General features: G+C 33.7%; 1 protein-coding gene across 1 annotated transcript in view; it reads left to right on the plus strand.

Annotated features, from left to right (window-relative positions):
- SPAG16 (sperm associated antigen 16) overlaps positions 1 to 24,450 on the plus strand; it is a 696,030-nt gene that overhangs the window by 582,449 nt on the left and 89,131 nt on the right. The window lies entirely within an intron of this gene.

Below are 24,450 nucleotides of genomic sequence, written 5' to 3' on the forward strand. Positions count from 1 at the left end.
TGAGTATATTTAATCAATTTCCCGCATTCATCATACACTTTTATTTGTACTCGGATGAGTGTCTAGAAATTTCTGTAATCTTACTCTCTCTCTTTTTCCAAAGACACGATACTTTATTCAGAATTTCTCTAAATTTAAACTTTCTTATCTTACCAATCTTAAATTGTGCCTAGACTTCTTTCTGTTTCCTGGCACCACTGGCAACTCTTCTTATGATCCAGTGCCCTTGAACTACAATTGTCTGAATCTTTATTCTAACTATAAATTATGCATGTTCCTTAAACACCACCTATAAACTTCTATTTCTGCACACTGTTCCGTAATTGCCAAATTGCTGAACAGAAATATGATTTTAACTATGTAGCCACATTCTGACATCATGGATTTGGAATTATGTAGATTTTTTTAAATATCTAGCTTGTCCTCAGCAAAAGTAGCCTCCCTATATGCTATAGTTCCCTGTTGATCTTGCATTTCTCCATCATCTTTTTCTCTCAATCCCCAAAGATAACCTAGTTATGCTTAAAAGAGGAATTAAAGAGAATATAAGTCACTGAGCATTTTCCTAAATAATCAAATGTTAAAAGCTTTAGGCAGAAACTTGGGCTGTAATCTGAAGTTTTTTTTTTCCCCCCCACTAAAAAAACAGCTTTGGGTCTTTGAGGAATTTGAGGAAGCACATCCAAGATGGTGGAATGTGGGAGCACTGGTACTTACTTCCTCCCATGACCACAACAAATTTGCAACTAAATACAAAGCAATCAGGTCAAATCTCTATTTGACCTAAACAAATAGAGCTTTTACAACAAATTATAAAAGATTGCATCCAGGGGGATCAGAGAGACAGAAAGACACTTTATCTAAGGAAGGGACTCCAACATGGTGGCAACATCATTCAGAAAGAGATCTTTAAGGTTTGGGACTTTTTCCTGAGGAGCAGGGGGAATTGCTGTAGAGAGACACATTTCCAAAAACAAGACATGAAATGAGACAGCATCTCTGAAAGACTCAGTATCTCAGAATATTAGTTCCAAAATTCTATTTCCAGATCTAGGTTCCAAACAGAGGGCTCAGATGACTAGACAACTGTAAGACAACTAGGAAGGGAAAGATAAGCAGAGAAGAATGAAGCAAAGGATGGGTTGGGAAATGGTCACATTAAAAATGAGCCTAAAAACAGATTTCAAGACATTTGAAGCAGTCTAATATCAAGAAAGCCAATAAAGTATATAGATATCAACCAAGAACAGACTGATATTTAAAAGTTAATTTAAAAATCATAAAGATAAATGTTATCGTCTTAAAAAAAACAACAAAATTAACAAGGTAAGGTCTAAACTAGATATATAATGGTATGGAGAAATTCATCCAGAACACAGCATAAAAAAGGAATGAGATAAGAAGATATCTAAAGATAAACTATCCTTGTGCTGGAACTAGGAAGCTGGAGGAAAGAAAGTCATTGACTCTAAATATATATTTAGTACCTACTATGTGCCAGGCACTGTTCTAAGCAGTTAGTATAGCAATGAAAAAGCAGACCAAAAAAACCTCATTAGATTTAAATTTTAGAGGGAGAGTAGGATGATATATGGACAAATATATTAAATGTAAACACTTTATAGAAAATGAAAGCAGGTAAGTGAAAAGAATGTGATAGAAAAGAGAGTTATATTTGAGATAAGATGGTCAGGAAAATATTCTTTGATAACAGTGAAATTTATGGAGAGACTGGAGCAATGTAATGATGTAAGTCTTGCAAATGTCAGGGAAAGACTGTTCCAAAAATAGAGAATCACAAAAGGCAAAAGGTTTGAGACAAAAATAGTTTGGGCATACTTGAAGAACAATAAAAGGTTCCATGTAGCAGAGAGACAGTATTAGAAGAAAGGATGATTTCCAGAATTGAAGAAAGCCATGTTATCACAGATTGATAATGCCTCTGAGGGCAAAGAAAAATAAATTTTCACCTACACTCATTATGTGAAACTAAAGAATTTGAATAATAGAAAGAAAATTCCTAAAAGGTATCAGAGAAAAAAATCCAGACCAATTATCTTCAGTGAAGTGTAAAATAAAGGCCAGAACACAGAGCAAAATTGTTTTCAATGTGATGGAAAAACCATAACCTGTGTTTTTATAATAAAAAATTCATTTTTATTCAGGAATGAGGACAAATTAAAGTTTTTTTCAGGACAAAAGTTGTGATTCTTTACCACCCACAGATGTACAATCAAGGAGGAATAAAGGAAAAGAATATAGTATTGAAAAAAAAAAGTACATGCAGAAATTGATGACATTTTAACTAATTACTGAAGAAAGATTCTATATGAAAAAGGAAAACTAAAACTGTAAACAATAACATTAAGGAAAGTTAAATCACACTGATTTATATCACATTTAACAAGAAAATAAGAATAATAAAGAAAGAATTAACCATTTTTTTGAAATTTGAAACACAAAGTATGTATTTTCTAGTAGTAGTAGTGTATAGAAGTAGTAAGTTTGATTTCAAGATTCACCATGAATATTTATGATTATTGTTGATTTGAAGTCTCTTAAATACGTGGCGCAGTGGTTGAGCGCTGGGTTGCGAAGCTGCCCGTGGCCTCTGCGGCGCCGGTTCGATCCCCGGCTGCTCCCTGGCCACCGGAGGAGGGTCCCACATGGCGCGCAGACCTCTCCTGCTGCCCGCTGCTCCCCTCAGCAGCGTACTTTGGTCCTTCTGCCTGCTCTGCTCCCTGCTCTGGCTCTGGTGAATTCTCTCACCCTCCCACGCTTCTGACTGTACCCAGTGTATGTATAAACAAAACAAACAAATAAATAAATAAATAAAACATGCCTCTATTAAAAAAAAAAAAAAAGAAAAGAAAGAAAGAAGACAACCCCGCTCACTAAAAAAAAAAAAAAAAAAAAAAAAAAAAAAACAAAAACCTACCATTTTGTGAGAAGTAGCTTCAGGTACTGTATTAATTATAAGAAGACTGATTATATTACAGTAACAACTAATCCTTAATTTCAGTGGTGTAGACCAGGGATAGTATCTTTCACTCATGAAATGTCTTATGTGACTAGGATCTTATGGCAGCTTTCTTCCAAAGATGATTCAGTCTGCATTCATTTTGCAACTCAGCCATCTGGAAATTTGCTGCCAGTCACAAGGTTGAGAGCACGAGGTCAGGAAAGTCACGCTTTTTCTTAAGTACCTTAAACAGGCAACCAGATATCACTTTCATTCACATTTTCTTAAGAATTATCACACGACCACAAAGAACTGCAAGAAACCTATAAAACTAGGTATGCACATAGATATTTGGTAATTCCTGTCTCTATTGAGTTATTTATCATTTTATATAAGAGTTGCATCTTTTTGAAAAAAAAGTTTTAAAATTGTTAAAAAAAAAAAGAAAATTAGCCCCTTAAATGTGAAAAAAAAAATTCATGTGGAGGTGTGGATGCAATAGATAATCAGGAATATGAAAGTACTGTGTCAGCTTGTAAGTCGAGCTGAGGCCGCCATTAATAAAGATCAAGTTTGATTTGCACTAAAATATAAATTCCATGTTAAATGTTTTAAATATTTTTAAGTATAGAAATATGAAATGGGTGAGTTCACAAATTCTCTAGCTAAATACTCAGTTTCCTAATATTAATCACATTGCAATAAATTTAGCATTTTAATATCTATAAAATTTTAAAAAGTGAAAAACTATCTTGTTTTTAACTCACTAGCCTTTTAAAAGTAGAAAACAATCCTATTTACCTTTGCAATATAACAAAAATTTGAAACTCCTTTGGAAAGAAATACACATAAATGGTCAGTCTTTAAAGTTTAAATAAGCAATTTAAACCAGAGGCATTTTTTCCCATGTTTTTTCTTCCCATTCTACCAGATTTTAGTTGTTTGATGGTTTGCCCAGATTATTTAAAAACAAGTAATTTTCGTTTTGTCCAGTGCTTACACAGAGCACTGTTGTTTTCATATATGAAATGGGTGCAGTTTAATAGGGATATTTAAATATTCCCTGTTCCTTATATTACCTATGGTTTGTTTTAAGTATATATTTATGTGGCAAATTGCTGTGTAGATTATAACACTGTGAATACTTTCCAAGTCAGGACTTGGGTGTGCCCGCCCTCCCTCCTGCCCTCTCTTCCTCAAGCTTCTCAGCCTGAACAAATTTAGGGCTACTGTGTTATAGAAGAGTCACTGCAAACCTGGGGTATGTATTCAGTCTCTAGAACTGGACAAATAAATAAACCAGACACCAAAAACTAGAGGGAAAAGAATTTTTTACTAAAAACTAAAATGAACTTAACCCTGAAAATCTTAAGTAATCCTAAAGACTATGTACTATTAATAAAGATTATTGATAAACATTGTGTATTTATATTTCATTGTGTCAAAGCTCAATACATGTAAAAATTAACTTATAAAATTATTAATGGGAAAAATGCACTTTATATACTACGACCAAGAATGCACAATTCTAAACTCTGTAATTTCCTCATTCATTATAATTCAAGACCAGCAGCATCCTGTGGGCTCCCTCTATGTCTAATAAATGTTTTCCTCTAATATTCTTGTTTGCTTTGACTAATCTGTATCCCAGAGTATCTGTTTGAAGCTGTTTCTCCTTCAAGGTTAAACTATTCACACTCAAAAGACAGTGTAAATTTTCAGAGTAGGATCTAAGTAGCCAAAGAGATGTTTATTTCTGCCTGCTGAAATTTGAGGAGTAAAACAATGATAAAGTACTATAGTGCCTTTAGTTTACTTATTGTTCTCCTTTAAATTCTGAGGAATTACATTCAAATAACAATAATCTTAAATGAGCTGATTGGATGTTTGGAATATTGTCAGTTTTCTTTTACATGGATGATTTTAAGATTTCTACTCTGTAAGTAAAATTTATTATGCTTAGGTCATAAAAATGTTCCCAGAGGACAGTATTTTTTTTATTTTATGGGCAAAATCTATACAAAAATAAAATTCTTTGTAATTTTCTGAACCACATCTGTTTCCAGTAGGCAGGTTGGGATGCTGGTAGAAATGGCACTGACTTTGCAGTTGGAAAGTTTGAGACTTGTTAAACTCATTAGCTTAGGAAATAAACCCTTAACCTCCCCTATCTATAAAACAGAAGGAAAATAGGTTTCAATACATGTAATAAACTAATACATTCTTCCATTACCAATAATTATCATTGTTGCTTTAACATGAGATGGTATTTTATTAAATTAGTCACTAGCATGAATTGTATCAGTGAATCTTATGATCAGAGATTTTCTGTCATCTTTTTCTCTCCAACATACCCATGTCCTTCTTTTGGTAATGTAACGATTCTTCCTTTAGGAACATATTTTGTTGCTTAAGGAGGTTTGACCTCTGAATGCGCTTGCCAACAGCAAAGGAATCAATCAATCAATTAACCAATCAATTCTGACCTCAATGTTTTTCCAACATAAATGTTTAAATTATGTTATAATTAATATTTAATTAACCTGCAACACCCATATACCAACCACTTTCATTCCACAATTAACATTTATTTTATCTAATTTACCCATCTATCTATCCTTCCTACCCTTGTATCAGTGCATCTTATTTTTTGATGTATTTAAAATTAAGTTGCAGATATTACTTCTACTCCAAATACTTCAATTATATATTTGACTAGAGTTCAGTATTTGTTTTGCACAAATTTTAAGTGTACCATTTATTGCTTTACAATACAGGCATAAAGTCATGTAACTCAAACTTATATCAGATATGGAATGATATTCCAGAAAATTGTTCTCTCATGTCCTTTCCCACTCAATCTCCATCCATGTTCTCTCTCACCTCTTCAGCTAGTATATATACACATGTGAGATCTTTCATTTTCTGCTTCTCTTCTTTCCTGGATTGCTTAACACACACACACACACACACACACACACACACACACACACACACACACACACCCCTTACCTAACATATACACACATATTTTTCTTTCTTTCTTTTATTTTTGAGATGACATTGGTTTTCATCATTGTGCTATAGAGGTAAATGATCTCCCCCTTCTGGTGTCATTACTACACCAAATCCAACACCGGAGCACCCCAGTCCATCCCCATAGTCCATTATCCTCCCCTCCTCTTTCTTTTCACCTCTCTCCCTCCCCCTCTACCTCTGATAACCTCAGTTCTAGTACCATATTTCTAGAGTTTGTTGTCAGTTTGGCTTTGTCTGACCTTTAGTTTGGTTTCTCTCTCTATTCCACATGCAATGCACACATTTTTCAATAGATACCTTTAACCCAAATTCTGTTCTTTTGTTCATTGGGAAGACTCAGGTTTTTATATCAGTGTTTTACCCATCTCCATCTTGCCAGCCTGGAATCTTCCTCTGTCAAAAGGCCAAAAACTAAAAAAACACCTGAAATGCCCTAAGTCATGACCTTCTCGCTTTTTCTCTCCTTCACTGTCTACAGGCCTGTCTGTACCTATTTGCTGCTACTTTGCAGTGCCTCCTAGTAGTTTGTTATGTGTTTTTATTTTTTTAAGATTTATTTATGCATATAAGAGCTTGGGTACAGGCCAGAGGTATGGGGGATGAGAGGATTCACCAAAGACAGAGTGGGGAGCAGAAAAGGCAGACTGACTGAGTGAGATACACTGCTGAGAGGAGCAGTGGGTGAGACAGGAGAGGTCTGCTGTGCCATGTGGGTCACCTTCCTGACCGGGGATCGAACTCATGCTGCAGAGGCTGCAGATAGCTTCACAGTGCTGTGCTTAACCCCTTGCGCCACCAGGAAGGCCCTCATTATGTGTTTTTAAAATATAAATTTGGTAGTTTTGATAGGAGGAGACCCAAAGGAGAAATCCCAGAATGTATGTTTCAACTTACTTTCTAAGGGAACTTCTGAATTACCTAGATGAGTTGTCTACATCGAGAGCCAGAAAGTATCTGAAACAGTTATTTTGTCCAAACCTTTCTATTATGTAAATTCAGGGACAGTGAGATGGTTCCAAAATCACTTATTGAATAATTGTACTGTTTTACCAAGTTTATGTAATTTTCAATTTTTTTTTAATTTTAATTTTATTTTTATATTCCCCATATAATTGCAACCCCCTTATTTTGACCCCAATCCCCCTTTCCCCACTCCCCACCCCCCACAGAGTGTCTCTGGTTCATAGTTGTTTATTGATTTTGATTTTTACTTTCTTATAGTTATTCTTTTTCCTGGTCTCTTATTTAAGTTTTCTAGATTCCTGCTATGAGTGAGACCATCCAGTATTTTTCTTTTTCTTTCTGGCTTATTTCGTTGAGCATGATCCCTTCCAGCGCCATCCATGTTGCTGCAAATTGCATGTGTTTATCTTTTTTGAATGCTGAGTAACATTCCATGGTGTATATGTACCACATCTTCTTGATCCAGTCATCTATTTTTGGGCATTTGGGTTGTTTCCAAAGCTTAGCTATTGTAAACAGTGCTGCTATAAACATAGGGGTGCAGGTGCTCTTTGGAATTGATGTTTCTGTGTCCTTTGGGTAAATACCTAGGAGTGGAATTGCTGGGTCATACGGAAGCTTTTCATACAAAAGAATAAAACAAATCTTTTATCAAAGAATTAAACTATTCTCTTGTAATCTGATAGCTAAATATAATGGAGGAATGTCATTTTAAATTTTTTCCTCAAATATACTTAATTTCCATTATAAACCTCTGCCAGCAGGTAGGGAAGTTAATTTCAGTCATTCAGCATCTTCTCCCTCAGAGGATTTTTCCACATTCTGAGGGACTTACAGGAGAGAGAAAATTATTTAGTCCTTGGGCCAATGGAGATTCAAGGTTTAGTTCAAGGAAGTGATATTGTAAGATGGGTAGGAATTGGGGTAGGGAGGTAAAAACTATCAGTTCATATTTTGGAATATTATCTCACCACATACATTTGGAATTTATGAACTTACTACTTCTGGTTTTCAAATACAAGTCATAATACAAATATTTTACACAATGTTTCACTTGGGTGTTTATTAAAAAGCATTTTTCTTTGTATAACATTAAAAATAAAAATTAGAGTATAAATATATATATCACTATGTATATATGTGTATGTATTATGACTAAATGTATATATTTATAGTCAAGGGCTTAACAGATTAATATTATAACTGCCTCATTTTTTGAAGTTATGTCAAATAATTTGTTTCCTGAGAGACTTCTATGGAATTTTGAAGGAAATATCAACCAAGAAATATTGGTGACACAGACTGTATGTCTAATCTGAGATGAGATACTCAGTAATGAGACAGGCATCTCTTTAGGTGGGCGATTGTTTTGTTAACATCAGGAAAAAGGAGAATGCTTTCAAATTGTAGTTTTATTTTACATTTTCTTAGACACTATATGTTGTGTCTAAGCATAACATAATATTTAGTGTCTAAATATTACACAAATTTATTAGATATCTAATTATATTACACATCCAATTTGATAATCTAATTAATCAGTGTCACTCTTCTGTAATTATCCTTATTTTCAATTAACGTTTTTGCTTTGAAAATGTCCCATTATTTTTTCTAATATCCTATGTATTTTATGCAAGAAATACTTTGCCAAACTGTCTTTTCCATGTAAAAATATAATGTGCCAGGAAACAAAAGGGGAATTTCCAAATGAGGATAAGTAATTAAAACGTTGGCCTGTATTTTTTAAATGAATTTTTATGTTTAAAAAATATGCCATATTTAGAAAGTTTCTTGAATTACCTAATGTGTATAAGTGATTTCAACTGTACATGCACTTGTTAGTATTTCTTCCATAACTTTTTTTTTTTAATTGAGGTGACAGTAGTTTACAACACTGTGTATGACTGTGTGTGGTTCACACCCCTTCACATGTGTTACCACATCAATAATCCTCCACTGTGGTCCATTGGGTCCCGTCTTCCATTTTGTGCAGTGGAGGGCATATACCTCTTTGAATTAGTATTTTCTCAATCTTTGGATAAATACATAGAAGTGGAGTTGTTGGATTGTTTGGTAGATCCAACTTTAATATTTTCAGGAACTTCCATGCTGTTTTCCATAGGCGCTGAGCCAGCCTCCATTCCTATCAACAGACTATGAAGGTTCCTTTTCCTCTACACCCTTGCAAGCACCTGTCATTTCTGGGTTTTTCAATATAGGCTATTCTTGTGGTTGTGAGGTGGCATCTCTTTATGGTTTAGATTTGGTTTCCCTGATGATGGTGATGATGAACAATTTTTCACACACATCTCATTAAATGGGCAACAGATACATGAAAGAATGTTGAACTTCTTCAAAAAAAGTTTTGAGAACTTTTGTAATGTAGTCTTACTTTTGTAATAGTCTTAATAATATGATATTCCTATTTCAATGACCAAAAAACAACAGCCACCACAGGCTGACATAAACTTTTCATGTTCCCTATGGTATAACAAGCTGATCATTAGCGTTTTTCTTAGGATGATGAAATTCTGAAAGGGTCTTTAAATATGAACCAAAATTTTAGCACTGTATCATGTCAAAGTAGATTTTTTTATTATTTTCAGTCTCCTTATCTACAAAATAGCAGTAAGTTTCACTATCCTATTTTCTGACTCCAAAAGTATTTGATTGTAGTAAATAAAATTAAGTTCTAACAGTATTAAGCACAGTTAATCAGAATCAAATGGCTAATGATACAGGTTCTGTATGATCTTTCCTTACGGTAATAACTCCTGGCCTCTATTGTCAATCAGCAGAGTTTTGATGTTAAATTGTGTTTTTTGATTGAGGTTTACTAAGGGTACAGGTGCAATAGCACCACACATACATTTGCATTTCAGCTCCTTCATTTAGCATAACCCCATCTATCCCCTCCACTGAATTTTTAGTTACTGATTAATTATGTCTTCATCTGCTTTGTATTGTGTGCAAGGTTTGCAGTAAATTCTGTATATCATTATATGTGTGCATGTGTGGGTATGTAGCAATGAAATCATTTATGTTCCAAGCACTTGGTAGAAGCATATGTTTTTTTATCAACCTTGCAATTCAGGGTATTTTTGCATACATGGGAGATCCTTTGTTATTTTATTGCATCACACTGCAAATAACCTTGGCTGTTATACTTCAAGGTCTCAGGTGTTGAGTCATCAGTAGCTATGGAATAGATTAGAATTGCAGTACAGCAGCACAGCTACAGACTAAGGGTAATCCAAGATCTTTCAGGCTTAACATCAGCATATGGACAACTCCTCAGTACTTGCCTGGAAAGAGAGCTAATTTGGGAATTTTTAGCTAATTCCCTCAAGATGACTTCTCCAAATGATTTTTAACTTCTATAATGCAAATAGAAAGGCATGTGAAAATAAGCAGAGTTCAATTAAAACCGAGAACAATAACAGACATTTTTGCCTGCATCTTCCAAAATCAGTCATTTTATAAAGAACTGTACTTCAACATATTTTATTTCTACTTGGATGCACTTGGAGAATATTTAGCTCACTGATATCCCAGGTATAATTCAAGTAGTAATAGAAACAGATCTATGAGCGATTTGTCATAATTATTTATTATGTACTTAAAAATTAAACATAAAATGGCATCTATCAGAATTAGAAACAAGAATCTGAGTCGTAAATCACTTAAATTATAGAAATGCGCATGGCTATCTGAACAGTTGAAACCACCTCCTAATTGCTATTACTGTGTAAATGTTCCCTCTGCCTATACTTCACCCAAATCCCTGAAATATATGTTCTTCCCAAGAGTCAAATGGATTTGGGGAAGTCATCAAACTTCTTGTGTAACACCCCAGAACGGATTCACATTGTCCCTCTAATTAACTGAAAACATCTCTCTGAGCTCGGAGAGCTTTTATGACCACCTCTACCTTGTAGAAGTCATCTATTTTATTATAATTACTATTATTATTAATTGTGGTAAAGTGTGTTTACATTGTTGCTGGTATTTTGGAAGTATAGGATTCCCCCTTCAGGTGCAGCACCCCCGCCACCAAAGCACCCATGGCCCACCACCAAAGTCCTTTGTGCTCCCACTTTGTTCGCCATCCCCCTACTGCTCCTCTGGATGTCTCAGTACTATAGTCACCTCTTCTTATTCCTCTCTTCTCTGCAGTCCAGCCACACTGGTTTTTACATACCAAATATATTTCTCTTGTCTTTGCTATTTAATACTTTTGCCTCTGTTGCCCTGTTCCTGCCCATGAATCTTCTGATTAAAAAAAATTATTAATAGACTATTTTTAGAGCATTATTGGGTCTATTAAAATAATGGGTAAAAAGTATAGAGAGTTCACGTATACTACCTCTTCCTCCTTTCTTCCCAATACCCACATTCCCAATACCCACATTCTCCTATTATTAATATCTTGCATTAGTGTAGTACATTTATTGTGATTAATAAACAGATACAATTTTTTAACTAAAGTCCATAGTTTGCATTGGGTTCACTTTTTGTGTTGTACAGTTTTATGCTTTTGGAGAGATACATAATGTCATGTATTCATAATTACAGTATCATAAAGAATAGCTTCATTGCTCTAGAAATCTCCTGTTTTGCACCTCTTTATGCCTTCCTCCACCCTCCCAAACCCTTGCAACTGCTGATCATTTTTACCATCTCCATAGCTTTGACTTTTATAGAATGTCATATAGTTGGAGTCACACAGTGTAGGCTTTGAAACTAGCTTCTCTCACTTAGTAATATGCATTTAAGCTTCTTTCTTATCTTTCCATGGCTTGATAGCTCATTTATTTTTATTGGTGAATAACACTTCTTTGTCTGCATGTACCACAGTTTGTTTATACATTGACCTATTAAAGGATATCTTGGTTACTTCCACATTTTGGCAATTATGAACTAAGTATTTACTCCTTTGTGTAAATACCAAGGAGCACAATTGCTGGATCATATGATAAGTATATTTTTAGTTTCATAAGAAACAGCAAAACTGTCTTTTTAAATGCCTGTACCCTTTTACTTTGCCACCTGCAGTGTCTGAGAATTCCTGTTGCTTCTCATCCTCAACCACCATTAGCTGTTGTCATTGCTTCTAATACGTATGCAATAGTATTTCACTGTTGTTTTAATTTGCAGCTCCCTGATATAGGGATGGAACACCTTTACATGTGTTTATTTGCCACGTGCAAACTTCTCTGGTGGAGTGTCTGCACAAATCTTTTACTCATGTTTTAATTCAGTACCTTGTGTTTTTGTTGTTGAGTTTTCAGAATTCTTTGTATATTTTGGACACCAGGTCACTATCAGATGCATATTTTGAAAATATTTTCTCTCAGCTGGTGGCTAATATTTTTTATTCTCTTAAAATGCCATTTACAGAGCTAGAGTGTATTACATTTTAATGAAGTACAATCTATCAGTTATTTTTTCATGTATTGTACTTTTGATATTGTGTCTGAAAAAGTCAATGCCAAATCCAAGGTTGCCTAGATTTCCCCCTATGCTATATTCTGGAAGTTTTATACTCAATTGTTTTACATTTTAAGATGTATGATCCATTTTGAATTCATTGTTGTGAAGGTGCTAATGGCTTTTTATAAATTCCATCTCTTCTTTGCTGTTCTGATTTAATTTTACCTCCTCAAAGATGTCTTCTAAAGAAGTCTCACAACAAATCACTGACAGATCCACTATCCTCCTTTATCCCTGGCATTATCATCATACAAAATCATGCAGTCCCTTATTTTCCTCTTTATTTTTGTCTAGAATTTAAGTTCCATGGGAGTCAAGACTCAGTCTATCTTGTCCCCTACCCAGTGTTAGTGTCTAACAGAGTGCTTGCTTCATGTGAAGGACTTGGCAAATATTAAGCAAATGAATGAACAAGAAATATACTTAACAGAAATCTCAAGCACATCATTAAGTTTGTTAAAGACCTTGACTCTTAGTTCCTTAATAAATAATAGAGATGGAAAATTTACAGCAAGGAAAATGGAGGATACTGAAGAGGAATCAGAATAAGAAAGGATAGCTATTTTGTTTGTTGTGCCTATGACATATATTAAGCCTAGATGAATTTAGAGTACAGTGCCGCAAGAAGAATGTGACTCTTAGGGAAATTAAATGATTTGCATGGAAGTGTTTAGAGTCCCTGGTTGATTGCCAATAGACTTTATTTTGGAGAAGATCTGTTTAATCATTTTGAAGAGTCAATAGCAAACTCAGATAGATTGCATCTCCTTTCCACAAAATGCAAATTAACTTCAACAAATTTTAGTTTAGTTTCTATTAAGCAAATAATGGAAAATAATGTATTTGTAATCTGGGTTAGATTAAACAATAAATTATCTTTCTCATACATAGGGAAAGAATCATGTGATCTGATCTTTTTATCAGCTCTATTGAATCTTAGGAAAAAACAAAGCCAAACAGGTTTAATAATTTTCTTTGGCTACTGATGGGCCATTATGTAAAGATTTTTTTGAGTCCTGAAAGTATCTGTATTCACATTTTATTGCCATAGGCCAGAGATGTTTAAACTGTAGACATTATCAAGATGTTAATTGCTGGAATTGAGTAGACATTTTATCACCTGTATCTTTTTATAGTGAACAACTCATAAGAAAATTGAGGATATATTGGTCATTTCTTCTGAATCTAATTATCAGTAATTCTGCACATATTTATTATGAATGAAGTGAAGGAGAAATACCTCTTTATAGGTTGATAAAGCACATTTGTTTCAGCAATCTTTGTAACGCAAACTGTTTGGCTAACCTGACTGAAAGCACTGTGGTGTTGTCTTTTTGAAGAAATAAGCTTTGGTTGCTTAAAAATTTGTCGAAAAACACAAAAAAGAGATTTTTTTTTGCATAGAAGAACTGGGGTGTAGGCCAGAGGTGCAGGGGGGAGGGGTGGGAGGAATGAGAAGATTCACCAGAGACAGAGTGGGGAACAGAACAGACAGATTGACTGAAATACACTGCTGAGGGGAGCAGCAGGTAAGTCAGGAGAGGTCCGCTGCACCATGTCGGTCAGATCCCTGGCCAGGGATTGAACTCTTGCTGCAGTGGCTGCCGATAGCTTGATAGCACTAAGACATAACCCCTGTGCCACCAGGGAGGCCCCCTCAACAGTAATTTTTTTAAGATTTATTTATGCATACAAAAGCTGGGGTATAGGCAGAGATACAGGGGGTGAGAGGACCCACCAGAGACAGAGTGAGACAGGAGAGGTTTGCTTCACCATGTGGGTTGCTCCTTGGCTGGCTGGTATCAAACTCATGCTGCAGAGGCTGCAAACTGCTTCATAGTGCGGTGCTTAACCCCTTTCCCCACCAGGGAGGCCCAACAGTAATATTTTTTAAAACAAGAGAGTGCTACATGTAAATGTTATTAATTTCTTTGTGTGAAACTTGTGTTTCAACACATGAACTATTCTGACGACCTTTTACCTTACTTAGTGCCTACAATTTGGTGTCTAATGATAAAACCAATCCCTAAAAATATAACACTTTCTCAGATTATATTATTTATAGAAAGACAGTGCTGTTATAAATACTGCCATTGGATATTTGCCTTGCTATCGTCTAGGAATAATTTGAAACACTTTTAAATCCACATTAAATTTGAAATGTGCTAGACAGTTATCTTCTTAGGTTATTCATGCAATATGTAAACAGTAAAATATATTTGTTTCAATTTAAACATGAAAATTCTAATAAGCTAGTATAGCTTAATAAAAAGAAATCCCTAATATGGTTCTAGAATAGAAATGACACTAAAAATTTTTATAATAAAATATTGTAAAATGAATGAGATTTTTAGAGAAGAAAGTAAATCACCTACACTTATTAACTCCCTCCTCTTATAATACAGTAAATAATTTCTGATTTTGAGGTATGTGCCTATTCTTTGCATTGTTATATTTCCTGAATTAAGCAAATATAGAATTATTCATGTGTATACTAATATGTGTTGTTTAAATTAATTATATTACTATTTAATTAAATTATATTGGGGGGCATTTATTTTTATTTAACATTATAAATTTAGTATACACTGGACTTTGCCAAGCTATTTTAATCTACTCACTCTATGCCAAACTACAAATTGCTGTGCCATAAGAATTATATGATATGCATTTTATTGTTTCAAATCTGCTTGTTGAAGGGAAAGGGAATGGTAAAATGTGTCATGTATCTATGAGAGAATTTTCCAGGTACGTACTTCAAAAGATGATCTTCTTTCAGGAAAAAATCATTGCCAACAAAGGGAATGTCTGTGAGAACAATCTACATCAAGCACTTAAGCTGAAACCAGAACTCCAAATATTGACCTCTGAATCATAAGGGCATCTCTTGTCCTCTCCTTACTTTAAAATTAACATTTGGTCAAAAAGATTACCTTGAAATGTTTGCAAAGCTATATGTCATTTACTGATGAAGATCCTATAATGAATTAGTGCCAGAGACAGAACTTGAAAAAAAACAAATGAAAATGTCTTTTGACATTTAGGCCCATTGTTATCAGTATGTTTAGTCTCATAGCTTTTCTCCTCACATTGAACTATAACTTTGTTTAAAATAAGAACTCTGGATATCCATTTTACTGTTCCTCAGAGCACCCAGTACAGCATCACACATTCAAAAACATACTGAATAACACTCCTGTGGAATCTACATATCTAAATATATAGCCAATTGGCAGATTAGACTCGAAATGATAGTGTTATTGAACATTGGCTGCATCTTAACAACTGTTCTGTTAATTTCATTTGCATAATTTTTATTCAAGTATTTTGCAATTCAGAGCTTTCCTCTTGGACTAATCCAAACATTTTAAAGTAAAAATGAAGTTCTTTCTGGGTATTTTTGATATTCATAAAAAGTGCGATGTCAAACTTGTTGGCTGGTGAGATGGAAGGTGGTGTCTCGGGATCTGAGTTTTCTTTCTGGCTGTCAATCTGAGCATTCTGTATCTGCTTTCAGCATATTATACTTAATATAAGACCAAACTCCTCCAAAATGTACACATGTGCCTCTGCGATATGACTTCTGCTACCTATCTGTCTTTATTTCCAATCAACATATCTCTTTCAGCTTGTAATGTTCCAACAATATTCTTGCAATGTCGCTCTGTTCCTAGAAGACTCAACTCTATGAAATGTTATCCCATTGTCCTGAAATAGTTACCCTTTGACTGGTCCCATTGTTGACTCTGTTAGCCTACAAGATATGAATTAGATAGCCCTTCCTCAAGGAGTTTTTCTCTGACCACATTATCTAAAGTCTCTCCCCACCAAAGCTATTAGGCATCCTATCACAAGCTATTTCGTTCATAGGATCAATTACAATGATGATTATATTCATTGGCACTCCTTTCCAACAAAGTGTAAGTTCCATCAGTACAAGAACTTTTTCTACACTTTCCCCCTGATATATAGGCTGTTTAGAGGAGAGTGCCTAATGGGCAGGAAGTTCCTGGGAAATACTTACTGAGTTAATAAGCAAATTATTATTGCAAAAATGCAACATTTTAAATCTTAATATGAACAGTAAGTTATTTTTGAGAGTCTGGTACCATTCTGACACTCATTTTATTTTTGTTTGACTAAACCCAGTTACTAGCTGGTGTTTCACATGGTGAGCCAGCCAAATTGTTTCATATATTTCACCAGTTGAGACTCTGGAACATATGAAGTTAGGTAATTTTTCTAAACATAATGATAGAGATGAAACAAAAGATCTTTGAGCTCTGTTTTTGTTCAGAGGGGAAATAACTGAATTTGTTTTTAAAGTTTTTGAATGTAGATGGTGCCTTGTGATACCAAGTATTTTCAATACATTATCTATATTGATTTTAATAGTTTGAGCAAAATTCATAAATTTGGAAACTTGTTGGCAAATTATTACTTCTAGTGATTTAAAAGAAAATGATTTCAAAAATATATTGAAACCTACTAAAATTCCTTGGAGACCAAAAAACAGCAGGATTTTGTTATATATGGATTTCATTGAGCTTAACAAGTCTAAAGGTTGAATTTTGAAGTGTTTTCACTATATGTGTGATTCTCATAGTTTCTATCCCACTTTAAAGCAGATCAGTGAGAATAATTTCATATGAAATAAGGAAATGTATCATTTAATACAATGCTATATAGTGACAATATTTCATAAACATCCTTAACATGGCTTGCCTTTCTTTGAAAATTTTATATCTGTATTTCTTATATCATAATTAATATTTAATTTACCAGTTTTCCTTTTTAAATTTGGTACAAGATATGGAATCTTGTTAGCCTTATTTTGCTTAAAATAGAAGGACTACCCAGTACACTCATCTTTTTCTACTATGCACTAATATAATCTTTTTATATGTGATCAAAATATATGGTTAATATATTGAACGATCTCCAGACTGTTTTCCCATATCCCTAATTCATATACAGTGTTGGAAACCAATGTTACCTCAAATAGATGAGAAGTGCCCACACACACAAATATGTATATATGATTATATAAATGCCTCTGATAAATTGATATTTTCCGAATAACTACAATCTTTGAGAAAAAAGTATTTTCTGGTGAATAAAATGAGGATATGTGAGGATATGGGCAAAGATGATAATTTTCAACTTTCACTTACTCCCTTTTCAGCTCATACCTGATTTGTGATTTTGCTAGTTTATAAACACAGATCCCACTTCTCAAACAGAATTATTTACTTTATTGTCTTTAAATATTTCTATTTCAACCTACAGTAAGTAAAGTTGGAAATAATTTTGTTTCAAACTTCACAAAACAAGGTATGTTGAATAGTGACATATATTTCAACCTAAATGTGGAACTCTCTTTAAAGACATGATGTATAGAATGAAATATCTCATTTACTTTATCTGTTATATCTTTGCATATTTTCATCTTTGAATATTTCTTGTTTTGAATATGGTACTTAACTTCTTCCAAGATAGAGGAATGTGACTAAATTTAAGTTGCTCCCTAAAACAATAAGAACCAGAGCAAAAGAAGTCAGACAAAATGCATCACAAGCATTTTCAAGATACTGGGTATTAGGTAATGAAACAGTGATTCCAAATAATATAATGAAATAAAAATGAGCCCTAAATGTGCATCAGCTCACTGTCTGGAGAAGGTCTTTCTAGGCCAGAACTCAAGGAAGAACCCAGATGGAACTTGGTGATGTTTATAAGGTGGGAGGATGGAAATGATAATTTAAGGATATTAAGGCTTATAGAATTCACAGAACAGAGTTGTGAAAAGATATAGAATGAACCTCAGATTTGCATAGAAATACCTCTGTGTCCACCTATGTTAAAACTCATCAGACTTGCACTTTACAAATATACAACTTATTATATGTCAATTATTCCTCAATAATGCAATTACAATAAGAATTAACCACATAAAAAAGCATTAAAGCAATCCAGAAACATCATAAAGTAGAAATTATAAATGTTTGTGTCCCAAATAAATTTTAACCAAAGATAAAGCAAAAAACATAGTGCTTTAATGTGGTGACAATAACTCTATGAGGAAAAATTTAGACAGTACAGGAAAACTAGTGGATATTGTTTCTGATTCTTTAATCTGTTAATTCAATATTCCAAATATTAATATTAATCCATGTTACAAAGTATTCTTGTCTAGAGAATTGGTGACTTGCTTATTTCTCTTAAAAAAAAAAAGTTTTATCCTGCAATTGTATAATTTCCCAGTTATCCTGGCTGCCTGTCTATTCCCAAATGTATTATTTTTTATTTTGACTAAGGATTTAAAGAAGCATGGTTGTATAATTCTTAAATTTATCTTTTTGCTACAAACTTGGGATCAAATTTTGGAAATGAGCAGAATCACAAATATCTTGTAGTCTATCACCTCATTTTATAAAAGTCAAATTTGAGGCCAATTTAAATGACTAGCTTAGTATATGAAGAATAATTAGGGGCAGAGATAGAAGCAAAATTCAAGTCTTATAATCCCACTCCAAAACTCTTTGTGAAACATTATGCATGCTACTTCATCTTGATATATTATGTATAGTAGCATAATGGATTTCCTAAATGGGTGTAACAAGCCTTTACCTTGAACTGACAGATTACATGAGAGAAGACAAAAAGGATCACAGCAGGTTTAGATGAAAAATTGATAGGAGCCACCATCTAAATCTAATATTCAAGATAAGATGTATAGACAGCAAACAATGCTGCAAAATAGTTGTATATGGGGGAAAATGCAACCTAGAAAAAATGCAAAAGTATATGACTGGGGTAATTATTAAGAATTCCAGTTCTCATCAGTCTTCTGTCACTAAATTAGCTTTCTTCTCATTTGCTAGCTGGATAATTTGTCTTGCTGAATCAGTTCTTTTGTCAAATTTTCATCATATTTATAAATATAAACCAGTTTTCTTGAAAGGGCAAGGTCTTTGGTATCTTTGTGAATTTATAGTTTAATGAAAATAAGAAAAACAAAAAATGGCAAGTACTATTAGAGTGATAAATACATATATATACATACATACACTATGAATAGCTACTACATAAAAAAATTACATACTTTTGCTCCATTATTTTAGATATTTCTAAACATGTAGTATATTCTATTTTTTAAATATTTTTTATCATTGAGTAACATTGATTTATCATACTATATTCAATTTAGAGGAATAAGTTCACACTTATATATTTGGTATACTGTATTATTACTTAAACATTTGTCCAATATTATACATTTGGTGGTATCATTATCACCACTTCATAGATGAGGAGTCCAAGGAGGATAAACTAAGCTGTGAAGCCAGGTAAAGTCTATCAATAGAGATAATACTGTGCAATTTTTAAAATGCAAATTAAGTTTTTAAAAAATGGACTTGACACCTCAACTAAATATGATGGGAAAATTTGCATTCCAAACTTATACTTTCTGCTGATATTGGCAAAAGTTTTTCTGCTCTAATAGTTTCTATTTCATCAGTAAATTTCTTTATACATACTACTCTGGCAGTAAGAATAAAGATAATTAATCAATTTCTTTTTCATTTGTGATTTTTCCAATACTATCTGTTGTACAATAGAACTCTTAATTTAACCCGAAAAAGTATTACTGTTAAGAAATCAACTTTATAAATTTTAAAAAAATTTAATATAGGGAGCAATATTAGATTTAGATGATATTTCATGCTCAAGTCTTTAATTCATTTTAATTGATGTCGGAAGAATTAATATTGTTAAAGTGTCCATACCACCCAAAAGTAATCAATGGAATCAATATCTATTTCCTTATCAAATTCCCAATGGTGTCAAAAAACAATGCTAACATAGGAAAGGAACCTGAATATCCAAAGCAAGCTTGAGAACTACAAAACAAGAGGCATCATGCTTCCTGAATTTAAACATATTGCAAAGCTGTAGTAATAAAACAGGATAGTATTGGCATAAAACAGATAAATAGATAATAGAGCAGAATAGAGAGCCCAGAAATAAACTCACACATAGTCAATTTTTTACAAAAGAGACCAAAATATAGAATGGTAAAAGGAAAGTCTTTTTTAAGGAAAACTAAATAGCAACATGCATAAGAATTAAAGTAGATCCCTTTCTTATGCCTTAGCGAACACCAATTAAAATGAATTGAAGACTTGGGGCCTTCCTGGTAGCGCAAGGGGTTAAGACACAACCTGTGAAGCTGTGCACAGCCACTGCAGCATGAGTTCGATACCCCAGCCGGCCAGGGAGGTAACTCACATGGCACAGCAGACCTCTCCTGACTTACCTGCTGCTCCCCTCAGCAGTGTATCTCTGTCAGTCTGCCTGTTCTGCTCCCCACTCTCTTTGGTGAATCCTCTCACCCCCTGCATCTTTGGCCTGTACCCCAGTTCTTGCATGCATAAATAAATAAATCTTAAAAAAAAAGAATTAAAGACAAACATGAGACCTGGAACTATAAAACTCTTAGAAAAAAATCACAAAGTTCCTTGGCTATGCTTTTTTGTTTTTGTTTTTTGTTTTTATATTTTATACCAAAAATCACAGGCAACAGAAGCAAAAAAGTGTGTCCATATAAAACTAAACAGCTTCTGTACCACAAAGGAAACCATTACCAAAAAAATGATGGCACAATCTACAAAATGGAAGACAATGTTTGCAAACCTCTATCTGATAATGAGTTACAAATGAAAATATATATTTATATAACTCATACTAAAAAAAATACTTTTTATTAAAAAATGAGTAGGGGAACTGAATAGACATTTTTCCAAAGGAGAGTTGCAAATGACAAACAGGTACAATAACATGATATTATAAAATTGACATTTTCTGGGAGGAAAATTTAAATGTACTTACCAAAAAAATATACATAGGTGTGAGGTGATGGCTGTGTTAATTAATAGTGTGAATTAGCTGTGTTAATTAGTTAATTAATCTTTTCACAGTGTAGACACCACTGTGGTGTTTAGTCATCACAACATGCACCTTAAATATCTTACAGTTTCATTTGGCTGATTTTTTAAAGCCTATGCATTGGAGGTGGGCTTAGTACTAATTTACAAAAGGAAGAATCAAGTTTGAAGGGCTTTGGATAACGTTCTGTTGAGATTCATAGGAACATGAAGTTCAAAATCCAGCCAACTATTTGTTATACTGAACATGACTTATGCATTCACAGGATTAAAAAAGCAAGTTATCTCTTCCTCTCTAGACCAACTTCATTACCAAATTATCCTTTATCAAAAAATCCCCCCCCAAAAAAAAAAATCTAAAAATTTTATGTCAATGCCTATCTAAATTTAACCTCCAAAATTTATGTAAGGTCTCAAATAATGCTATAGAAGGACTAAGTAGTGTGTTTTTTTCAGTGATGGTAACTTGTTTCAATGTTCCTTTACTGAATGGTTTAGAGTCATTAAAAAAGATTGATTGGCTCATGAAAATATTAATGCTCCCCTTAATAGTCTAATGGTGGATCACCTTCTTGAATCCCATCTTCCTTGTCGCTTATGTTAAATTATAACTACCTTGAAAGATAGTGTTTTCTAATTATTTTGGATTTATTGAATTAACTTTGAATTAAAGCTGGAATTATGAGCTTAGTGAATAAAGTTATTTAGAAAAGGTGTTTTAGGGCCTCCCTGGTGGAACAGGGGTTAAGGTCTCAGTGCTTTCAAGCTATCACCAGCCACTGTGGCATGAGTTCCATCCCTGGGCAGAGAGCTAACTCACATGGCACAGCAGACCTCTCCTGTCTTGCCCACTGCTTCCCTCAGCAGTGTATTTCAGCAGATCTGCCTGTTCTGCTCCTCATTCTCTGGTGAATCCTTTCACCCCATGCACCTCTGGCTTACACCCCAGTTCTTGTAAACATAAATAAATTTAAAAAAAAAAAATGTTTTACACATTAATTTTAATACTTGATTTGCCAAATCTCATGATTATATGCACAAAAATATAAACTGTGTCTTGTCTTTCCTCCTGCCTTACAAATTTAGTAATGCCAGTACCTAGCTTGGTCTGCTGTTACCTTCTTATTGATTATACTCATCAAAATGTTGACTTTGAATGATTGCTGGGTTCTATTAGTATATGCATTGAATGTATTTGAAATTAGAAATAACCACACTTCAAATTTCATTACTTTTATCTTCATTATAACAACTTATCAGTTACTTTTCTCTGTATCCTAGGATAGGAATGGCATCGTGAAATAAAATATAAGCTGACAGTTCACAGATTTATTATTGCATTTGATATATTCACATTTTAAAGAGTGATGTTTTGCAGTTAAATGAATCCAAAGAAATTAAATCTCCTTAAAAGGAATCAATCCTCTCAGAGTGCTATTTTTTTTGCCAATATTGCTTCATCAATCCATAATTGGGCGTGGGCTTTCGGAGACTACACACTTTTCATCTACCTGAGGTAGATTATATTTTTGAGAATTAATATCTTAAAATATTGATTTTCTGTCTAATCATTACAATTGAATGTATTAATATTAGTGCATTCCAATGAAAGTATCAACACCAATAGAAAATTATACTTCGGAAGTAGATTTGATTAATGTACTTGAAAAATCAGTGTGTGTGGAATTAAAAAGTCCAATTTCCATGAATATTATCCTAAAGTGTTTCAATTAAAATGCCAACTAAAGTTCCAGTAGAGCCTAAGACAGGCAGTGAGCACATGAGCCCTTGAATTCATGACTTGACACTGCTTATTGGCTGTCCATCAACCTTGCCTATGGGTGACATGACATCCGGTCTGGTCAGGAGCAAGTCATTGACTTTGTCACAGGAATTCCACTAAGACTTGATGTTTGGTTATATATATTCCATCTTGATCTGGCTACAACAGCCTACATCATTCCAACCCATGCTTCTCCCTTCCTCAGAGAAAGTTTGTTCATCAAGTAAAACAGAATAATGCTAATGCCTGAGCTTAGTAACTTTCCTAAGATTTCCTAAGATTTCCTAAGATTCCTAAGTTTTATGCAATAGTACAAATCAAGCTGGTTGAATTCTTTAGTGTGTGATAATTGTAAAGACTGCTCTATTATATACTTAATTCTATACCTCACAGAATGGAGAATTTTTTTTTTTTTGGCAGAATAATGGTTGTGCTTGTATTGCTGTGTGAACACTGAATAGTCATGGTTACCCTGCTATCTGCACAGGGTTTGGTGAAACCAGGCTTAGCAGCTATAGTCAAGTGAAGGGTAAAATTGATGGCACCCAATAAAGCATTTAGACTCAGTTCATGTACACAATAGCTCAGCTCCACTACTTCACTCCAATTGAGACGAAAACCTCAAGTGTTTTTGGGTGCAGTTGGCACCCAAAAGGGGAAAATGATGATGAATCTGTGTGATGATTAGTTTATCAATGCACGCCTTGTTATGCAACACATGTTCTACTCAATGTGCATACCATGAGGGATTTTTTTTTTAATTCTAATTTGTTCCATTCTCTAATGAAACACCCTTTTGTAACTAATATGTCTTAAACATATTTTTTGCAAGTTACACATAATAAGCAATCCTTATGGGATTCTGAGTATTTTCTCTCCCCAAGCTTTCTTTAATTGGGAAGGAAGCAATATGAGATCAGACTAGGGTTACCAATCTGTTATACGTTCTTAAACCATTTTCTTGGTCATCTTCAGTCAATTTATCTTTCTGAAACTTTCCATTTAATTAGGTAGGTTCAAGAGGTGATGTTCTCTAACAAATAGTGATGATCCTCACTCTTTTGAGGAAGATATGCACAACTAGACTTCTGAGCCTACATAGAATACTATCAGTGTGAAACCTGCCCTCATAAACCCCCACTTTTTTTTCTTTAGAAAGAATTAACAGAAATTGTTGTCACATGGAGGAGATTATTACTGACTATATGCATTTAAAAATGAAGAATTATAATCCTTCAGGTATAAAAGTATTTCCATACTAA

This window comes from Talpa occidentalis, unplaced genomic scaffold (assembly GCF_014898055.3).
Source record: "Talpa occidentalis isolate TD23 unplaced genomic scaffold, MPIMG_talOcc4v2.1 talOcc4.3, whole genome shotgun sequence".
NCBI lineage: Eukaryota > Metazoa > Chordata > Mammalia > Eulipotyphla > Talpidae > Talpa > Talpa occidentalis.